The sequence below is a fragment of the Phodopus roborovskii genome, unplaced genomic scaffold (assembly GCF_943737965.1).
Source record: "Phodopus roborovskii unplaced genomic scaffold, PHOROB, whole genome shotgun sequence".
Lineage (NCBI taxonomy): Eukaryota > Metazoa > Chordata > Mammalia > Rodentia > Cricetidae > Phodopus > Phodopus roborovskii.
Window position 1 is genome coordinate 579,714 of NW_026126625.1, and position 15,422 is coordinate 595,135.

The 15,422-nt window shown below is 44.1% G+C and overlaps 1 protein-coding gene across 2 annotated transcripts in view; it reads right to left on the bottom strand.

Moving 5' to 3' along the window:
- Window positions 1-15,422, bottom strand: part of Slco3a1 (solute carrier organic anion transporter family member 3A1) — a 272,508-nt gene that overhangs the window by 237,425 nt on the left and 19,661 nt on the right. The gene's annotated exons all lie outside the window — the stretch shown is intronic.

Below are 15,422 nucleotides of genomic sequence, written 5' to 3' on the forward strand. Positions count from 1 at the left end.
TTGAACACTTGATTTGATGTTGTTTTGCTCTCTTGCTCCCTTTACTATTGGATTGCTACAGACTCAATAAATACACACATTCAAAGCTGTAAGTATGACTATAACAGGCCATTCTCCAGACCACACAAAACAGACTATTATTGCCACACTATACCAGACACGTCTTTAAAAATGAGTGGATACCTGATCTCCTCTCAAGCATGCCTTCTTTACATCTGGGCCTCGGAGCTCAACAAGGACAGGACCTGAGCACCAGGAAGGGAGTATCATAGTGACTGTCTCTTGACAAACATGAGAATGGCTGGCAGAAGGCTTAAGGGGCAGCCAGAGAGTTCTAGAAAAGTTACCAAGGGGGAACCCTGAGGCTACATCAATGGATCTTTGTGAGAGCCTTAAAAGACACATAGCCTCTACCTGATAAGTGCTCAGGGGTGCGGATGAGGCAGAATTTTCTAGAAGTTCTATGATGTCTTTTTGTCTGAGGGGTAGAGTAGCAGACAGTGTCTCGAACATTCTATCTCTGAAAGGCAGTGATAACCAGAATGCCAAAGTCCAGGAACAGAGGGATACCACTGTTGAGGGGATCAGGGGGCTCTGTGGTCTCTGCAAGTGGTCCCTGCAAGGCTCAGGGGAAGCCCAGGATATACCACAGGCCTCCTGCAAAATGAGCACATGGCATTCATTGATCACTGACAGTCGACAACTTGAGAAACAATAGCAACAAAAAGACAGAAATGGATGGATGCAGGAATGGAGAGATGAAAATTATAAACAAGACGGGGGGGAGGAGAAACAATGTGTTCACTGTGGAACCACTGCAGGGGACATACAGGTGTCAATCAAATGATTCAAGTCTTCTTTATGTTTAAAAAATTGCATAAAATACCAAGGGGAAATGACTTTTGCAGAAAGCAGAAAATAATTTCATTCTCTATAAGTGGCCACACTTGTAAAATATGCATATTGATACAAATGCATATAGAAAACATAAACTTAAATGTGTAAAATGAGCAATGTAAATGAACAGAGCACATAAATATACATAAAATATTGGGCACGACAACAAAGAGAAACACTCAAGCTGCAGCTATAGTTTGTTTCTAGCTCGAAATAAATGTCACAACGCTTCACAGACTGTGTAATTCAGGAAATTGTAGGCTAGTTTTCCATAAAGTAAGTTATTCTTCAATGTATCAAAAGCTGCTCGGGGCAGTATTTATGAAATAGAAGCCTGAGAATCAAAGCAATTCCCAGTGACACCAAATAAAGTCATCCCAACAACCCCAGGGAAAAAGCAAACCCCAAACAGCAGACTTCCACATAAGTGGCCCAGGGGGAGGAGCCCAGGCAGATGAGCAGGTGGAGCATCTGTAAACCAAGCAACACCAGTTGCACATTGTCTCTTACCGACAGGCGCAATAACCATGAGTGATGGGAGGGAGGGGCAACTGCATTTGAATCAGCCACTCAGTTTCCTTGTTTATACAAGGAAACATGTTATATTTTATCACCCTACCCCAGTGGCCAAGGTGACTCTGGGATACAAGGAGAGTCGGGGTAAGCTCAGGACCTAGTGCCCAGGGATGTTTTATGGGTGGGAACAAAGAGTGTGCTATTGGTAACAGCCTCAGGAGAGACAGCAGAGTCTTATGGGGGCTGGGAGGCCTTGAAGGATTCTTTTCACTGTACTTGGGATTCTGTGAAGGCCGCCCAGCCTGTTCTAGCTGACAATTTAGAATTTAAGTTTATACAAGAAGTATGCCTCACCACTAAAAACAAAACCAAGGAAATCTACATGGCCTGTGAGACAACATGTAAAGGCACTTGCCACCAAGCATGATGACCTGAGTTCCATCCCGGAAAGAAAGAGAGAACCAACTCCTACAAGCTGTCCTTCACGTGTACACCATGGCACATGCCCACCCCATGTACATGTGTAAATGTAATAAAGTTTTAAAGGAATAAACTCTCAGGCTGGAAGGCAGAGCTTTGTTAAGGCAACTAGTTTTCCAGCCCCAGATGCAAGGCGAGAAAGCCGGAACTGGCACTCTGCACTTGCAATCTCAGCACAAGGAAGGCAGAGATGGGTGGATCCCTGAGTACCACTGGCCAGCCAGTAGGCAAGCTCCAGGCCAATGACAGACTCTCAAAACAATGTTTATCAGCTTCTGGGGAAGAGCACCTGAGGTTGTCTGTCCTCTGGCGTCCACATGCATGAGTACATACACACATATGCACTGACACACATGCATGAACTCAGACACATGTACAAATAAAAATGCAAACTTGAAAGAATAGCAGGATTCAGGGTGCACAGCCACTACCATCTATTTATCTGGACATGCTGATTCTGCAGCAATGAATATTCAAACATCATTATTATTATTATTATTATTATTATTATTATTATTATTGCTATTATTTTGCTAATGTGATGAGGGATTCCCTTCTGTATATATGTTTCTCTTATTGGTTGATGAATAAAAACTTCCTGCCAATAGAGGAAGGAAGATAGGTGGGACTAGGAGACAAGGAGAATTCTGGGAAAGGTAAGCAGAGGAAGAGATGGCAAGGGACGCCATATAGAAACTTGGAGGATAGGATAGGCCAGGCATTCTCTGGTAAGATAAGGCCATGTAGAAATACATAGATTTACAGTTACGGATTAATAATTAAGACAGAGCTAGCCAATAAGAAGCCCTAGCCATCGGCCAACAATTTTATAATTAGTATGTCTCTGTGTGCTTATTTGGGGTTGAAGCAGCAGCGGGACCTGGCTTGACAAGAAAACTCTAGTAACACAAATGTTAATTCAGGGGATTATTATTTTTTAATGGAGCATTTCCCGTTGCATGGGTACTGTGCTGACCACTTTCACAAACTGAGCTTTCTCATCTGTCTCCCTGCAAGTCCATGAAGCAAGTGCTGTCACTGTTCTACTTGTCAGGAAAGGCAAGTGAGATTTCTCACTCCTGGTCAAGCCAGCATAAACAGGTGCAGGACCTGGATTTCCAGCAGGCCAACCTCAGAATCACTTGGTTTCAGAACTCAGACTGTGACACATGTGTCACTTGGAGAGCTGCACCACAGCACAGAGATGAAGTGAATGGGGAGCAAGGAGCAACAGCGGTAGTCCATCAGGGACAAAGGCAACATATGTGATAAGAGAGTCAGCTGACCTTGCAAAGGTGCCATCAGTCTCCCAACCTCATTCAAATGCCAATAGCCAGCCCATGAGACCAAGGGTGCTGGGAGCCCTGCAGAGAATGCACTGGCTCCTGATGCCAGCCTGTCCTGCATCCCAAACAACACTAGGGAGGAGAGGACATGCATTCTCAGATCTACTCACCACAATGCAAGCAAACCAAAAATGTGGGTATGATTAAAGCTCTTTCACTTGGGTTGGAAAAAAATACCTGAAATCTATCAGATCACTACAGATAGCAAAGTGGTGTATCATGACATTCACCTGGCTTTTTCTTCTCTTTCTTGAGTGTCTATCTGAGGAAGCTAATTATCTGCTGAGTACTCGAGGTGTGCCAGGCCCTGGGCACAGTACTTGGCACAAATGTCATCCCATTAAATCCTGATTTAATGAGATATTAATTGTGGTATTATTGACTTCAATTTAAGAGATGGAAGGAAAAGTTCAGAGAGGGTAAAGAATCAGTCCAAAGTCACACAGCTTGCATGACAGGACAATACTTTAAATTGTAAGTGCTTATATCCAGCATAGTGTCACTAAATTACAAGGCTATCTCATCACAAAGTCAGAGAGGAGGAAGCAGGCCTCTAAGGGTCTGAGAATTCAGATCTGCCATTTAGTGGCAAATAACCTCTGCAGGGTACCCCTGGCACCCACTGGGTTTCTAAAAGGCAAAAGCTGCCAGGACATTCCGAGAGGCCACAATAAGACAAAGCATTGTGTAGTACCAGCTGCCATGGGGCCTGTGTGCACACAGGCAGTATCATGTCACTCGATGGGGGAGAATGTGAGTGACTAGGGCCAAAGTCATTAAGGACAATAGGGTACCAAAATGAGAGTCTTAGGGACACTGCTGAGGTAGAGTGGCACTTGAAGGGGGAAAAGCCAGGCAGGAAATCCCAATGTGTCTTGTATGCTGGACAGATGACTGCAGCAGGGATGGAGGGCAGAAAGGAATGACAACCCTCTGGATGAGAGAGGAAGAAGGTGTTGAAACTACTTGCACACCCACTGTTCAGGACATCTCAGATCTGGACTACTTCCCAAGGCCCAGACAGTGTTCACCCACACCTGTCCTATTCACATGTCAGGCCATTTGCCTTCCCATAAACAACCTTAAAAAGCAGCACAGATTTCATTGGGGCACTGAGGTTTCATCACTCCACAGGATCTCAAAATGGAAGAGGGGACATGCCCCTCCCCACGCCCTATCCTTGTCAGCCACCATGCCAGCTGTCAGTAGAGTTGTTAACTCTAGGCTCAGGTTCCAAAGGACTGTATGACCATAAAGTTTGAAACAATACATTGGACACTCGCTGGCACCTGCCATCTAGCTGGGATTTGTGTGATTACTTACAGTGCCAACATTTAAATAGATAGGCCAAGTGCAATTGCCACATCCCACTGAGTTTCTGCCTAGAGCTGAGCTTAAGTGTTCAAAGCCAGGAGGGGGAATTGTAAGGCTTTGAACCTACCATGATAAGGATACCTAACACAGTGTCAGTGAGTGATTTGGTCGTGAGTACATTCCTAAACATGATGCCACTAAGAAATGAAGCTGAGGTCGGGACTCAGTACTCATTCTGCCTCAAGAATTGTTTCCATAAGTCAACTACTGAATTCCTGCAGTGGCCACACAGAGTACCATGGACTGGGGCACTGCAGAGAGTCACATAGCTCATAGTGACCTGCAGACAGATCATGGGCTCCCCTGACCCAAGATAGGGTCAGTGGACCTGTGGCTAAAGAGCATACTCCAAGAAATATCACTGAGAGATACACACTGGATGTGATAGCTGATGTCACTGTCCAGTTGATAAAGTCATTCATGAGAGAGAGAAAAAAAAGATACAGTTCTTCCAGCATGAGGATTTTGTGCTTTGTCACTCCAGAAGGGAAATACTTCCCACTGCATAGTCCAAGGGCACCAAAGGAAAGGCAACCAGAGGCCAAGGGCCGGGCTGGGAACAGATGCTGGGGGACATGACTGATCAGATTCTTCCCAGCTATCCCTCTGCTCTCATCAACTGTCCTCTGCTTCCTCTCTCTGACCCCAGGGCCTTTGTATTTTCTACTCCTTCTATAGGAAACACCCTACCTACCTCCAAATAATTGCTAGAATTTGATGCTGTGCTTCTTTTAAATTGAATTCCTTTAAATGATCAGAGAGAGGCCACTGTGTTAACAGATTTCCTAGGCCTCCAGAGCTACAAAAGAAGGAGAAGGGGGAGGGATGGAGGAAGCCATTTATAGTCTATACCTCAAATTTCCCACTATGCATGAAATCAAGGTAGGGGAATTCTAGAAAGACTTGCCTAGCTGCCACCACATTACATGGAAGGCATGAGGTCTCAAAATGTTGGAAGTCAACCAGAAGTCTATCTGAGCATCACTGGAAGACTGCAGGGAGGGGGTTATGGGACACCCAACTGTCTCATGCCATCTCCAACACTTTGGGGCCAAGCCACAGGGTCTGCCTGAGACACGGTAGCCTGGAGAATGACCCTGCCACCTGGAGAAGCTCCCAAACCCACTACTCACTTAGGGAGAGGTGGCCATAGCCCTCCCTTCCTAATCTTAAGGCTGGGTAGCCAGAAAGGAGCCATGGAGAATGGAGATAAAGAAAAGCCAATACAGCATGGGTTCCTGTCTTGGTCCTGGTGAGTGACATGAAAAGAAGCCACAGAAGAGTAGACCTGTGTCTCTTGGGAACCATAGCAAGGTGACCCTAAGAGCTTGCAAAACTTGGCCCAGTACCACCACCTGTTTTCTGCATGCCTTTGTGAGGTGGAGAGGCTTTTTCCTACAAAAGGAGCGCCAACTGGAGAAGCATCAGATGACAAGCACCTGTGGTCACCCAGGATGGAGACAGACACTGACTAATTTCCACACACTATTGTTTTCTCAGACCTAAAAGGTCTGTAAGCTTTAGCTCTACCTATCCAGTAGGTCTCTGGGAAGATTCAACAGTTTGAGAATATCAATAGTTCCCTCAGCTGTCAACTTGACACAAACCCAGAGTCATCTGGGAAGAAGGAGATTTAAATCTCATTAGGCTGGTCTATGACTATGTATGGAGGGCATTTTCTTGATTAGTATTAAAGTAGGGGAGTCCATGCCACTTTGGGTGGTACCATCCCTAAAGAAGTTGCTCTGAGCTAATATAAATAAGGCAGAATGTAAACCTGGGTGCAAACCAGAATCCCTCCATAGTTACTCCTTCAAGCACCTGCCTTGAGTTCCTGCCTTAGCTTCCCTGGATGATGGACTGTAACCCAAAAGCCAAATAAGCCTTCTCCTTCCTAAGTTGCTTTTGGTCATTGTTGCTAAACTTCCTTCCTTGGTGGAAATGTAAACAATGCCTACCCTATCACAAACTAAAGTACAGTTCCTCCAATGTTTACTCTGGGAAACCAATGAACTAATTCCTCATAGAGCAATGGGTGAAAAATTATGAACAAGAGCATAAGTGACTTTAAAACAACCACACTGGAAGGTCTGTGGGTTCCCTGTTTATATACTCTAGTACTTCCCCAGACTCCATGGCCACATGCAATTGCAGTTAGGATAGAAATGCACACACCTAGATAGAAAGGTTGGTCAGATACCCAGGTGAAGGTCTCATAATCCTCCCCTCCTCCTACTGTAATCAACACTGACAGTCAACAAGTCTAGCTATAGTGATCCTTTGCAAGCATGCCCAACCACACTCTTGAAGATGGTGGCAGAGTAGCTTAGAAGATAGTCCAGTACAATAGTTATGTTTATCACAACAATGGAAAACAAACTACAACAAATAGAAAATTCCTGAGAATGGTAATAGACACTAACTATGAGTGCTGGCATCCTTGAAGTTAAATGTGACATGGAAAATACTTAGGAAGGAACCTGTTATAGAACATACCAGAAAAAAAAGAAAAACGAAGGAAAAAAAGCTTAACTTGAACAAATCATCCTGATGATGTAAAATGTCAAAAGGAAACCAGAACCTACTTATCAAAGCTTCTAGAGAGATTTGAATTAAGAGATCACTTAAACTCCATTTAATTCTAGAAAATCGACAATTCAGAATAATTTCTGATTTTAGTCATTCACATAATGTCTGTTATAAAATCAATAATGGTGCATTTATTTAAGATGATCTTTTTATTGTATTCTTTCAAGAAGGCCCTGGAGGGCGGAAAGATGGCTCAGAAGGTAAAACCACTTGCAAGTTCAACTCCCAAAACAACAGTTAAAAAAAAGAAAAGCCAGATGGCATTTTCAAGGTACATATAGACTGAGCCATAGGAAGCCCTAGAACAATAGTTTGAATGTAATTGGCCCCCATAAGCTCTTATGGAGTGGCACTATTAGAAGGTATGCCCTTGTTGGAGTAAGTATGACATTATGGGAGGAAGTGTGTCACCTTGGGGGTGACCTTTGAGGTTGCCTATGCTCAAGATACTGCCCAGTGTCTGAGACCACTTATTGATGCTGTCTGATCAAGATGTGGTTGCCCAACACCATGTCTGCCTGCATGGCACCATGCTTGCCACCATGAGGATGATTAACTGAACTACTGAACTTTAGGCTGCCACCTGAATTAAATGTCTTCCTTTATAAGAGTTGTCAGGATCATGGTGTCTGTTCACAGCAACAGAAATCATAACTAAGACACCATCTTATATTCTGATCCACATGCTGCCATTGAAGACATTGTCTACATGGGGTTGCAGTAGGAGAGCTTGTAAATCAGGCCAGATCTCCTGGGCCACGCTGCCCAATGGATGCTTTATATGGTCAGTATAGCACCACTGCTGATAATCTGGACTTTACCAACACCATTCTTCTTGGAAACAGTTAGAACCAAGTTTCTGCATACCAACCAGTAAAGCATTCCGAGAGCATAAGCCACTTGGGGATGTACTACCTTGTAGTTACCAAGGGTTATAAACAGGGACTTGGAATTTATCACCCACAGCCACATATAATGACATAAAGTAGGATAATGACAAATAATTAGGGGGAAATCCCTATGGAAATGGCTATGTGTAAGGAAGTTTCGAAAAGCTCCGGTGAGCTAAAGAAAGGCAGGTACCACAAAGGGGTTTTCTAGAGAGGAGCCCAGGCAACAGGGCATGAAAACACAAAAGCAAGAGACTACATGCTTCAACCCCAGTGTGTTGCTTCTTTACCAAGGAGCCTAGGAGCTGTGGCATCTCACGGTACCTGAGCTGCTGCAATGAAATGGCACAGATTGTAGGGTTTCCGTGTCAAGTTCAAGAAAGCATTCCATCACTGGTGCCAGTAAAACCCAGACTGTCTATAAAAATGGGGTGGGTATCTTATTATCAACCAGATTCAGACATGCGAAATTTGAGATCAGCTAACACAGACCTGGAGTCTGGACAATGGAGACGCTCATGGTTCCTTTCTGAGACCTTGTCCCTTACCTCTTGGCTTACACAGATGTTGCCTGCCTGCCTGCACTTTGGTGCCTGGCCCAGCTGTGAATTCCCCTCTTCCTAGGCACTAACAGAGAAGTCCTGCCAACCTCTTATAGAGCAAAGAGATACCTAGCTCCTTGAGATACAGGATGATACCTCAAGCAGAACCCTGTGTTCTCTAGGCCACAATTCAACCAGCTTTGAGAGGGTTCTCGTCTCGGCCCATTTTCACCAAGATTAGAGAAATGAGAGGTTATCTATGGTGGGCCAGGGATGGGAGATGGGAGACCCAAACCTGCACCATGGTGGTGAATTGCATAACCCTCTGCTTAACCATCCATTCATTGCTTTAGCAAATATTTAATAAAGGCCATCAACTGGCTAACCCTGAATGGGGACCTGTGAGCACAAAGAAAAACAAATACAGGATCCCAACGATGTATCCTTTAAAGTGAAGAAATGGTTTGTCCCCAAGTCCCCTCAGTGATGCTCCTGATGAAAAACATGTTTCCAGAGAAGACATGAACTTCCTGCTCTTTCCCTGGCCATCAATCCTCACAAACTCTCCTCGGTGTGTGTCTCCCCATGTAAGGGGAACCATAGTCTTCCGAGGTGAGCACTGTTTACAGGCCCCTGCCCCAGAACATTCTGTCTTCTAGACAGCTACCTTATTCTTGGGTAGCAGACTACCTACATTCCCATCTGCTGTCTTAGAATCCAACTCTCTAGAACGGAGCATTTATAGTTGAGGTACTTGAAAATACATATATACATATATAAATATATTAGAGTTCAAGGGGAGAGAAACAAAACTTAACTCGGGAGAACAGGAAAGCTGGTTGCATTTAGTTATATGACACCTAGACTAGTGCTGAGAGATAATTTTTTTTAAGATAGGAATTTATGTTATTTCTGGGAGGAGGAAAGGGGGGGTTCCAAAAGTTGCTTTCATTTCCCTTCTCAATCATCTCTGCATGCTACTTTATTTTATTTATTTATTTGTTTGTTTGTTTGTTTATTTTTACCACAGGGTAGTTACATCCTGTTAGCATCAGTAGAAAGTCCTAGAAAGTCTGTGAACTCACTGGTAGAGAGTCCCTGGTGTTAAAAATGTCTACTCTACTACCAGGGTTTTTTGGGGTGGCTTTTAAATACCCTCTGTCAATGCAAATGCTTTTCTTGTCTGTGGGGCTGTGACTCAGACAAGACAGAGGTAGGGGGAGGGTGTGCAGTCTGCTGATTAGAGAAGACACGAAGAATCAAACAGTTTTCATATGAAGCCAGCTTAGCCCACTTCCTGATTAACCTCAAACACTCAAACAGGCAGCACAGACCTGTGACTGTGGCCCTGAGAATGGCTTGGGTGTTTAAATGTTGCAACTGCTAACCAACTTCAGAGCATTTTTTTTTTTTAAAGCCAAATGTGTGTATGTTTCAGGCATTTCTTTTTCCAAACCAAGTGGCACACACATTAAAAATAAAAACCAGTCAATGAGGCTAAGGAAGAGATTCTCTTCTGCTTTCTGTCTCACCACAGTGAGGGTCAACACCTCAGTGATCTTCCCTCAAAGGTCTTGGGGGGGCAGGCAGCTGGTACCATGTCCTCTTTTGTCACAGGCTCCCCAGGAAAGATAATGCCACCCACCCTTCCCCTGGCAAGCTCTCAGAGATTAGTGCAGATGTCTGTATGCAGGTCTTCAGGTCCAGCGTGCTCTTCACTACCTGGGTGAGGATACCTTCTACCCCACAGGAGCTCCATTGTGGTGCAGGATTCCATCAGCCTGCGTTTGGCCATGCTCTTCTCTACAGGTAACACTGGCCAGGCTGTTGCAGGACAGGGCCCTGTTGAGAACTCTCAAGACTGGATTGGTGTACAGTGCTTCCCCACTTCCACACTGTGAGGGCCTCATCCACATCAGCAAACACTGCTTATTAAAAAGATAAGCATAGCCCAGTGGTCTTTCTAGGCAGGAGTGATACAACAAACCAAAGTACTTCTGCACCAAGGGCTATCACTCAGCAATAAAAGGGAATGAATTATTAATACATGCAACAACTTGGATGGATCTCAAGAGATTTGTGCTGAGTGAAGAAAACCAATCTCAAAGGGTTGCATGATGAATGATTCCATTTCTATCCCATTCTTAAAATGATGGTATTGGAGAGATGGAGGAAAGATGAGCAGTGGCCTGGGAAAGCCAACAGGGAAGAATATGACTATACAAGGAGCATGGTGGCAGCCACATACATCAACATGTGATGAAACTGCTGAAAATTAAATACACAAAACACAGGCACAGGCACTCATGCACACGTGTGCGCGCACACACACACACACACACACACACACACTGAGCTCGGGTAAAATGGGGATGTGCAGGGACTGGATCCCTCTGGGTTCCCTGACTGAGACTGCACATCCATAGATTCTTGGCTTAAATGGAAAACACTTATAGTGAGACACTGAAGCATTTGTAGTAATCAGACCGCATCCTGGAAATCAATGCACTCTGCCATTGGAATTATATGAATCCTCTGGCTTTCGTTTTTGTATTTTATTTCCAAATTTGCCACATATGTATCACACAAATGAAGATTTCTATTGTGTACACACACATCATGCTAGCTACAATCAGAGACGTTCACTGCTCTCTTAAACATACTCATAATTTCTCCCAAGTGCTGTATAAATTTCAAACCATTAAGTAAAATTATTTTATACTGGTCCTTTGGATGTTACTAACCCTCACCTCCATGGATGACATCAGTGTTTCCAAGGTAACTAATGTACTTCAAAGTGGCAAATGCAGATGGAGGCTTTCCAATAATAAATAAATAAATAAATAAATACATAAATAAATAAATAAATAAGTGACAGAAACCAAGCACATCACAGTGTCCATGGTAATGCAGGACATTACATTGTGGACACCAGTTCGGGACAAGAAATTAATATTTCAGCAGAACCCTTACATTACCAGATATGCTGTAAAATAGTGGCCTCATGAATTACACAATTACCTTTGAGAAAGTGGCTGCCTGATTCAACAAACTAACTCCTCAAAGTCTACATGTGAGTAACAAGCATGTGCTCAACCACCTACATACAGATCAAAGCTTGTTTTCAAAACAGCCTTATAATGTTATAAATAGGCTTCTGTTGTGCCTAACAAAGAATGGCCACTTCCAAAATTTTTTAGTGACAGGAAGAAAAATAGTGTAACTGATTAAGAGTAAAATCTGATGAGAGAGAGAAAAAAAATAAAACAACAAAAGCCACAATTCCTATGTCCCAGATATAAGAGGACATTAAATGAAATTTCCAGAAGTGGCCTTCATCTGCCTATGGACATGCTCCTTTTGATGAAGCCTGCATACTTTCTCACTTCTCCTAACTACCTGGTTGTTCAGACATCTGTGAATAAGGGCCTTACTAGGGATAAGCCCATGCTGGGAGTCCTGAGGCAGGGAACTGGGTATTAAACTAGGTGGCTTCATACAAACTAGAACCCAGTTTTAACATAACTGAGTAGGGAAGGGATGTTGATCCATCCCTGTCAAAATGTCACCCTCAGCACATACAGAATACAGAATAGAAGCACCAGGAAGTCTCCTCAGCTACTCCCCATGTTGCCAAAAACCAGTGTCTAGAAGAGGGTGATGACAGATACCCTGCTGTGTATACAGCCCAGGCGCCTGTTCCTCGTGGTGACCTTAAGTTGCCGCCAAGGACAAGGAACACACTGGAGCCCATGGAAAATGCCAAGAGTTATCACATCACTCGGTAATGGTTTTACCTCTGTGGTATGAGACTTGGCCTCATTTTGCAGTACAATCTCTGTGTCCCTGCCCAGCGTCACCTTCATGAAAACGGCAGTGCCATCCTTAGCAAGGGATGGTGTATAGATGGCCCCATCATTGAGGACTGGGAAAACATCCCATCTTCCTATCTCCTCCTACTTCTAACTACATACTCAGAATAGGCTGAGGCTCTGTCACTAGAACACATACTTGAGATGACCACCTTAGAGACAGAAAAAGTTCATTCCATCTCACAGCTTCTGGGCTGTTGTTCAAATGGCCCTGTTGTTTTGGCCCTGTGGCAAAGCATGATGTTATGGAGGAGAGGGTGGCAAAGTGAACTTGCCCACATTAGGGCTAGAAAGCCAAAAAGCTAAAGAGGGAATGGCTGTGACCCTATAGTGGACCTTCAAATGCATACCCCCAGTGACCTAAATGTCTTCTACTAGGTTTCCACTTCTTAAAGATCCAACCATCTATCAACAGCATCAAGCTAGGAACCAAGTATTTGACATATGGTCCTCTGATTAACATCTCAGATATAAGCTATAACAAGTCTTAAAATGCTCTGAGGCTCTTTGAGCTGTGCTCATCCTGACACACCTTTTTCAACAGGCCACAACACTTTTTGTAAAAATGAGTGAAGACTTATTTTTGCCTAATAGACTGGGCCTAGAACTCAAGGCCTCTCCTTACCTACCCATAATGTTCATCTAATCCAGCCATCTTCCTTCACTGTCCAGACCTTTCCTTGAGATACTATCCCTACCTCCACTGTGAGCATATGTACCCTCCCTGTTTATCCTCCATTCTGCAGGGTCCACCTCAACCTCTGCCCCACCTTGCAGCTTCAAGGGCTTCCCCACCTGCACAAAGTCGCTGTTATAATATTTTAAGAATAGCATCCGGTCCTCTGTTGTCACTAACAAAGTATCCGAACATATATCCTTTCACTGCATTAGTTCCCATGTGGCTTTATGTACCATTCCCACAACTGTATGGGAGAGTACCTAGTGAATCAGAGAACTTTGACAGTCAGGTCCAGAATGACTAAGGTAGCTTCAGGGAATAAACAAATATTTAAGAGGAGAAGGAAGTCTGATATTAAAATAAGAAATTGAGGGATGGTGCATAGTAGCTCTGTTGGTATGGTGCTTGCCAGCAGGCAGACAGCCCTGGGTTCCGTCTGTGTAAACCAGCTGTAGGAGTGGTCACATATAATCCTAGCACTCAGGAAGTAGAGGTAGGAAGATCAGAAATTCAAAGTTATCCTCTTCAGTAGAGTCAGTTTCATGTCAGCCTGGGCTACATAAGACCTTTACCTCAAACAAACAAAGTACACAAGAATTGTCATCTTCACACTAAATTAATTTAAGCATTAAATAGTTATTTAGGTGGTTAGGATAATAAAATAAAAAGAGAAAGAATTCTTGGAATTAGATTAAATTAATACCTCTGATCAGCAAAAGCTGTCTTGGTGATCAGGAAAGAAGTTGAGTAATGGAAGCTGTTTCCCCCACCCCTTGCCCCAGAGAACAAATGTGGAGACAAAGTCTGTTTCTGTCTCATGGCAGAAAGAATGTACAGAAATCAGGTTTTATGCTCTGAAAACTTCAGAGAGCTACATTTGGGCTGAATAGCACAACCCCAAACATAAGGGCAAAAATCACAATGTCTATAATTAACTGATATGGTTGGGCCAACCACATGAACAGAGAGAAGACCTCTGATCAGGCTGCATGGTTGCTCCAGTACAGAGTACAATCACATGGAATGGATGGCAGGAGTCAGAAGGGCTTCCCCTGGGGTCATCAGGAAGGTTCTTTCTATCCAAAGCACAAACTCAGGCAGCCTATGAACTGATTACTTGGGAGAAAAGTCCTATATATCTGAAGACCAACTCTGATGCAGGGCTCTTCAGCATCTCTGGTATCCTGGCTGGAAAAAAATCCCATTATGAGTTTCAGTCTAGAGACTGTGTATTGGGCTAGATAAGGATGTGCAAAAGCAACATGCTTAAAGGAAGGAGCCTTCCTTCAGCTGTAGTATAATGGCCTGGAAATAGTAGGGATTGACACCCAGGAGTGAGAGCTGAGGGCAGAAAGTTAGAAGCAGGCAGCATCTTGCCCAGGAAACTAAATCCAAGAATTGTGAGACTCTGCAAGACCAGTATGAGACCTGTAATCTTACTCTGTGGAAGCCCAGGGTAAAGGGTTTCCCCAGCGATGTGGTCTGTGTCACAAAATTCATAAAGGAGTCTGCATGGTTGCATCCTGATACAGCTTGAGTTCCACAGGCAAATAGCAGACTGGATTTGTCTGTCACCTGGGGTTTTGCAACTCGGGCTCTAGAGCTGCTGTTACTATGCCATATTCACTGGCTTTCAGCCACCACCCCAGTGCTTCTTTACCACAGAGGCCTACAAACCTTCACAGCAATAAAAAACCCAAGGGACCCATGGAAGGGACAACAGTAATGATGAGGCAGATGGAATCGCACACATGGACCAGGTACCACACTTGGGATACCACATCTCACTCAGGAGATCTCCCTGTGGCAAGGATTCTGAGCATCCTCAGGTTGCACAGCCGACAGAACTGAAGGCTCAAGGGTGGAGTCACCCAGGATGAGCAGAGTCTGAATGGAATCCAGGCAGTCTTGCTCAAGAACCAAGTAAACTGCCAAGTAAAGGCAGTATTGACATCAAGCCACCCAACCGAGAGAACAGACTGCACAGAGAGAGAAGAAAGAAAAGAGGAAAGTATAGAGACAGACCTCAAAAACTAGCTTCATTATAAAAACACAACAATGTCCTCAGTACCAAGTTATGCATGGCAGCAGCCCCGCCATGTTTGAAGGGCTATGCGAGACAACATATGCTGAGGACTCCATCCTGTGCCAGGCAGAGGGAACTCTCGGGAAATAGTAGACACTATGTCTAGCGGCAATCGCTGTCTCCTCTGTTAAAAGGACATCCATACAGAAGT